The sequence below is a fragment of the Neoarius graeffei genome, chromosome 16 (genome assembly GCF_027579695.1).
Source record: "Neoarius graeffei isolate fNeoGra1 chromosome 16, fNeoGra1.pri, whole genome shotgun sequence".
NCBI classification, from domain to species: Eukaryota; Metazoa; Chordata; class Actinopteri; order Siluriformes; family Ariidae; genus Neoarius; species Neoarius graeffei.
In genome coordinates, this window is record NC_083584.1 from 40,487,043 (window position 1) to 40,494,700 (window position 7,658).

The following is a 7,658-nucleotide window of genomic DNA, read 5'->3' on the forward strand; positions in this document are numbered from 1 at the left end:
AAATAACCCTCCATGATTTGCACCTTTAAAGTTGTAGGCATTTTGTGTAAGTCAGGTGTTGCTAACCCTCCAAAAATCCATTTTAATTCCAGCTTGTAATGCAACAAAACAGAACACCAAGGGGGATGAATACTTTTTCAAGACACCGTACTCAATTATTTCTACTGGAACTAGTAGTTTCAATCGAAAAAGCAGTCATTTTTGGAGATGCCAATATTATCCATAAGACCATTTGGGAGCAGCGTTTGTGCCTGTATTAGACACTGTAGACCAGGGGTCGGCAACCTTTTTGCCATGTAGTGCCAATCAGAAATGTTCTTGTTAGTTAGTGTGCCATTCAAATACTGTAGGTGTTGTTAACTATGTGTAATTAGACACCACACATTTTAGATGGATATGGATATTTAATGCATTGAGCAAATGTAAAACACCATTGCACTTGTTTTATGCCATTAACCTCACACACAAGGTTTAAGAACACCCCCCCCCCCCACACACACACACACACATTGGATAACAACATTGCAAGCAGCTTATACAAATTCACAAAATAACATCCAAAATCTTTCAGTGGGTAACAGGCCCAAGTTATTCACAATAAAGACGTAGCAGCCTAATGGAAATGGAACTGATGAATAATAAAACTACAGAAAAAAAATTAAATAATGAGCGTCAGAGAACATTGACAAGTAGCCTACATAAAGTGGCTTAACAATAAACTGCAAATTTGAAGTAGTCTTGTTACAAAATAAATGTTTTGCCTATCAGTCAATGTGATCCCTGGCCCTGCTTCCCCTTACTTAGCTCCGAGATGTGGGGATGGCAATTGGTCACTTTGAGTTGAACGCATGCTTCCGAATAGCCCGTTGTTAGACGACTTCGGGAGGGGCAAAGTACATTCTTCATGTGCAAAAATATCTGTTCACACAGATATGTTGATCCGAACACTGACAATAAAGCCAGTGCGATATTGCGAAGACAGTTGAACTTTTCGGGTAAAGATGCCCAGCAGGATTCATTGGCTTTAAACAGCAGAGCTCCTCTCTCACAGTCACATCACAACAATATCTTGCCATCACTGCCAAACGTGCCACATCATTCACATCTACGCTTTCGTCAAGCACAATGCTAAATACCGCTGCATCTTTTATGCCAGTTGTTTGCTGCACCCTTACGTTTTCTGCCATTTCACCAATTCGTCGCTCAACAGTTCTGGCTGATATGGGCATGTCTTTTATTCTTGATTTTATTGTCTCTTTATTTGGCAGCCCCTCAAAAAGACTATCCGAGCCGGAGAGAAAGGCCTCCTTAATGTATTCACCATCTATGAATGGCTTTCCATGTTTAGCTATGCAGTGAAAAGTTATATAGCTAGCTTCAGTGGCATTGTTTTTAGCTGAGGTAAAGACTGTTAAAGTGTGGGCTTGCTTCCCATATCTGCACACTGCGCGTAAAAGTGATTCGTCCCTATCTGCCTGATCTTTGAAAGTCTTTTTGTGCTTTGCCTCGAAATGACGTTTAACACTGGATGTTCGACACACAACACTTTCAAAACACAACGTGCACACAGCACGGTCCCTCTGAGAAACGAACCCATATTCTTTGGTCCACGAGGAGAGGAAAGCCTGAACTGTCGGCTTCTTTGCCAGCTTAGCGCAACTGCTGCATCAAGTGGGCCCATCTCGTGAGAAATATGGGGAGGGGACAGTGTTGCCAGATTGGGCGGTTTTAAGTGCATTTTGGCGGGTTCTGAACATATTTTGGGATGGAAACCGTCAGCAGTATCTGGCAACACTGGGAGGGGGGCGCTATATTGTGTAGTCATGCTAAAAGAGCAGGCTCGCCATGCAACAGCCAATGACAGTTCAAGATGACGTTTGAACATTTTTAATGTGTTGAATAATTAGGTTTGTGTATCATCGTCAGTGTGCCACTGGAAATTCCTCGGCGTGCCAGTTGTGGCACGCGTGCCTAGGGTTGCTGACCCCTGCTGTAGACTTTCGTAGAGGTCAGGCAAGATACAACACCAGTCAAATTTTGTACACCCCTACTCATTCATAGGTTCTGTATTTTGATTATTTTCTAAATTGTAAAACAATACTGAAGACATCAAAACTATGAAATAACATTTGGAACATATGGAATTATGTGGCAAATAAAAGCTTTACAAAAGCAAACACTTTCATATTTTAGATTCTTCAAATAGCCAGTGTTTACCTTGATGAGGCTTTGTACACTATTGGCATTATCTTAACCAGCTTCATGAAGTAGTCACCTGGAATGCTTTTTAATTAACAGATGTGCCTTGTCAAAAGTTAGTGCGAATTTCTTGCCTTCTTAATGCATTTGAGATCAAAGAGTAAATAGCCGGGCGGCACGGCGCTGTCGCCTCACAGCAAGAAGGTCCGGGTTCGAGCCCCATGGCCGGCGAGGGCCTTTCTGTGCGGAGTTTGCATGTTCTCCCCATGTCTGAGTGGGTTTCCTCCGGGTGCTCCGGTTTCCCCCACAGTTCAAAGACATGTAGGTTAGGTTAACTGGTGACTAAATTGACCGTAGGTGTGAATGTGAGTGTGAATGGTTGTCTGTGTCTATGTGTCAACCCTGTGATGACCTGGCGACTTGTCCAGGGTGTACCCCGCCTCTCGCCCGTAGTCAGCTGGGATAAGCTCCAGCTTGTCTGCGACCCTGTAGAACAGGATAAAGCGGCTAGAGATAATGAGATGAGAATGAGTCAATAGCCCTATTCCACAACTGTAATAATCCATATTATGGTCAAGAACCACTCAACTAAGCAAAGAGAAACTACATACATGATGAGTTACAAATTTATTTTTCATTATTTCTATTTGACAGCCTGAAAAGTAGCATCATAGGAAGTCAAATTCCAGCTTACATTTGAATATTTAATTTGTTCATCTGTGATAGCTTAATACTTTATATAATAGTGATTAGCTTATAACACAAATCTTTACATGTCGGGGAAGACAAAAGTTCACATCTCAAACTCTCCAACAAAAATTACAGTTGTGGAGTTTTAGTTCCTCATTTTAATGATGTTTCAGGTCAGTCAGAGCCAGGCACCAGTGGTGTTCAGCCTTCAGCTAGACGAACCGGCCCGGAGCTGCCCCCCAGAGCCTTTTCAACAACTGTAGTAATCCATATGTCAAGAACCGCTCAACTAAGTAAAAAGAAATGACATCCATCATTAGTTTAAGACATGAAGTGATTTAATTAATAATAAAAAGCCATTGAATTATGTGGTGTCTAAACTTGACTGGTACTGTACTTCAGGATGCATTCATTATGGTAGACACACCCTTGATTGGACATTGATTGGTACACACACACACACAAAAGTGTATATTTGAATGGTATACCCTAACACTGACTGAAATTTTGATCAATTGTCATCCACCACACTGATTAAGACAACACACTGAGCAACAGCAAATGAATAACCATAATTTTTTGCTTTGACCTCAATCTTTTATTGAAATATTTATATTTAGGCTGTTTTATATTTTAGTCTCACTATTTTGCTGTGCATGGACTCACGTGGTTACCCTAAATGTTACACTTCCTCAAAATATTTTACACTCAAGACTAACCCTTGCTCAGTGGATAATCTGAGAAACTGTAGATTTGTACCTTTAATAACTTGTAATCAAAAGCTTTCCTTTGAATCCCTGGACTTATCTTTGCAACATGGTCATACTGAACATGCTTTTAACATTCTTTTGTACCATTTGCCCTTTCCTGTTCTAGAACTATACTATAATGATTTATAAGCCCACTCTCCATTGTAGGAGGATGTGTCCCCTCCCCGTTCATCTCAAGGCTTCTTCCTCACATTGTCTCAGACGGTTTTTCCATAGGACTGTTGCCTCTGACTTGCTCATTACATCTGTTTTTATTTCTGTGAAGCTGCTTTGAGACGATATGAATTGTTAAAAAAAGTGATCGCTTAGAACTGAACTAGATTTAATAGACTGCCTTTGCATAACTGCTCCGTTTCATATCGACAGACAATAAAACCATGTTTCTGTATAATCATATCAAATCGATTATGGAAATGAACTATAGTTGGCCTCAAGTCAGCAACTTAATCTTGAAAGTTATAAATATTTAAGCAGGGAAAGTTAAGCTGCTTAAATTGATTTTTCTTCTGAATGACCCTTTCAGATTTTTTTTTTTGAAGTGTTCATGCCTTCCTAGTTGAAAGATTTTTTTTCCTAGTCCCCCTTTATTCTCAAGGTGATTGCTTCTTTTTAGTCACAAATTAAGACTTGTGTGCCAGCAACCATGTTGTGTGAAAAGCACTGCCTCATTCATATTCTAATTCCTGTTCAGTCACGAATTATACATTGTCAACCACCAAAAGACACTTATGGATTTAAACTCAAGACTCCCTAATCTGCAGTATCTGAGCTAAGTTTGTTCCAGGTCAAACCTGGCAGGAATTTACTGTAATAGCATGTGTCAGTTAAACTTTTGAAAGTTTAGTATTTTGAAATGTCAGCTTTGCCCAAGTGTAAAACTGTGCCACTGGTTATACAATATTTATACACTCCACATCCAAACTTAAGAGGCAGAAGTAGCATGCAATATTCATGCATAAAAACTAATTTTTGAAGGATAACATTTTTCCTTTCAAATTGGTTTAACTTGAAAATGCAAGTTCACCTGCTACCTTGAAAATGCAAGTTAACTCAATTTGACGATTGTCTTCATTTCAACTCTGAAAAAGCCTCAGTCAAGACGACTAAGTAATTCAAGTCTAACCTTTGAAAACTTGCACAGATTAGTTCAAATTCAAGACACTTTTCAGAGCTCATTGAGAAAGTGGACATAACTAAACAGGGCTGAAATGTTTGTGCAAATTATGTTTGCAAGTTTAAGTTAGCTTGGTCACACAAGATAACTGAAAATGCTCATGAGACTGACATACACTAAGCACAACAAAATATTTTATTCATTTTTGTTCCTTGCATGAACAGCAAGTGCCAGACGCTGTGTGCTTGACCGTTAAATTCCCATCAGCAGAATTTGAGCAATATGACACATGATGGCTTTAGAGTGCTGATCTAATCAAATGAAACTTGAACATAGATTGAGCACAGGGCTGACTCGTACCTTGGACAGGTGATTGCGATTAGATTCTTCATCCTTGGCAGGTAATTACAAACTCATCTCCTTTTCCAGTCCCAGCAATCCCACAACCCATGAATCCTACTAACATATGGAACACTGTCCCTACCACACAGGCATAACTGAATATTTAAAAACATACCAAATTTACAGACTAAACATTCATTGAAATTAACTAGGTCAGTGAAGAGTCTAAAGATTTTGTTGGCCAAAAACTGACATTAAGACCCAACAATATTTTTATCCATTACATAAATTCTACAAGTGGACACATTCTCCATTCGATTTTACACACACACACACACACACACACACACACACACACCATCAAAAAGGTGATTAATGCTAATGTTACTGCAGTCATGTTATTAACTTTAATGTAATCATTTATTTTAACTATTTTTTGATGTGGCTTGAACTTAAATCAGAGTTAGGTATTCCATTTATTTAAAAGTTAGTTTTACTTTGACTGCAGGAGCTGGAAGAAGCTTTTCCTCCCCAAACAAAAAGTCCTGGGCTCTTACATAAAAAGTAGGATTTATATACATATAAAAAGGCAAATCACATTTTTATATCCCTTTTATAAGATTACATTCCATTAACACATTGGCAGGATGGAAAAAAAAAAAAGATACAAGCCTTTATTTTATTGGAGTACTCATTCTGGAGCATTGTTTTCTTTAAGACAGGGTTAAAAACAGTTGAGAAAATCAATGCCTTACTTTCCTTCCATAAAGGAGGGGATGGATGGCAGTCTGACCTGCACCCACAGACTTATCCAGCCACTAATTCACCAGCTGTGTTACACACAAATACCCCATCATACGGAGTGCAATTTGTTTTAGAGTTCAGAGTCTAGAAGAGGAGTTCAGAACATGAATCTTGAAAATGTGTTACTTTTTGCTTCCATGTGCCACAATTTATTATATTGTCAGTTACATGGAAATCAAACAGTAGAGGCAGTTGCTGTAAGCAGACAGCACAGTGGCGGCTGGCTCATAGGGGGCGCTCGGGCGCCGCCCTCCCAGATGTGGAGGGGGAAAAAAAGATATATATTTTTACAAATTTTATCAAATGTCAGTTTTACTTAGTGTGTGCCTACATGCGATCTGAATTATTTAAACATTTCCACCAACTGACTCTCATTCAATGGTGAATTTCCACCGACAGACGCGTATCACTTCTCTTCTTGGGCGCTCGGCAAAGCGCCCCAGCAGTGCAGCGGAATAGCCAATCGTGTATGGTTGCTCGGGAAAAAAAAATCAAATATATTTGGCCAATCAGCGTCGCCGAATTTAATGGTTTTGGGGCGCTGGAAATTTTGCCCCGCTACAGAAAATGCATCTCTGTCTTTCATGTTCAAAACTAGACTTTTGGTTCATATTGGACAATAATCACACATCTTTGTCATAGTTTGTATTCACAACAAGTGTCACTGTTTTGCTCCCCCTCTCACTGTCTCGTTTCACAGAAATACACCTAGCTCAGAACACACACACACACCTCATTTCATAGTCACTCTCTCACACAGAAATCTTACACTCACCTTAGAATCAGACACACACACACCACCTCACTCAGTCCCACACTCACCTTAGAAACCTTCCTCCCTCTCACTCATTCACACAGTTGATTTGTATAGATTCAGCTGAAATCGTACCCTTGCTGTAAACTCTCAAGAACTTGAGTATTGTATTTGAAACCGTTCCTTTCCAAAGCATAAATGGAGCCTAATATAGCTGTAAATTGTTAATTTACTTCCTCTGTGAAACTGCTGATTTTGAGAAGGAAATTAAATTATTGTGGAATTGTCATTTTCTGACTTCATTTGAATGCTTATACTGGACTAGGCAGGGAACTCTACTGGCACACACCAGCCCCACCAAGAATTTCTCACCAGCTGCCACTGAGACAGCACAATTTCCTTTAAACTTCAGAGAGATACAATATTAGCGGACATACAGCTAAAATCAAGTCATCTAGATCACTGAATTAAATACAAGGATAAAAAACCTTTAATTTATTGTTTGAGAACAAGAGATGTTTCCAGATTCTTTAGCTCAACCATCCTGGGTAGAGAGTTAATTACTGGTGTTAACTAGCTAATTATCAAGCTGATGAAGTGTGGACATTCCCGAGACACTGCTAGAGTAGCAGCTGGTGAGACTCTAAGGGCTTGGTGCAGCTCAAGTACAGGTCTTTATCCAAGATACAAATTCACAATGACAACTGTGGGGAGTCACTGTGACCTGGGCCCTGTACTACGAAGCGGGTTTTCCGGCTTACCAGGGTAACTTGATCACGTGCAGCGTAACTTCCCGATTAACCCATACTACGAAAGTTGGCTATGTTCAGACCGAGGTATGTTGCCATGGCAATTTACGCTGCATCTCAAACCTGCTCGTCTCAGGTTATGTTCTTGGTTAACCCGAGGTTTCCGATTAACCACACCCTTTTTAAACACCACCTCTCCACTGACATTTCCTCTAGAGACAATGCCAGCGTACCTG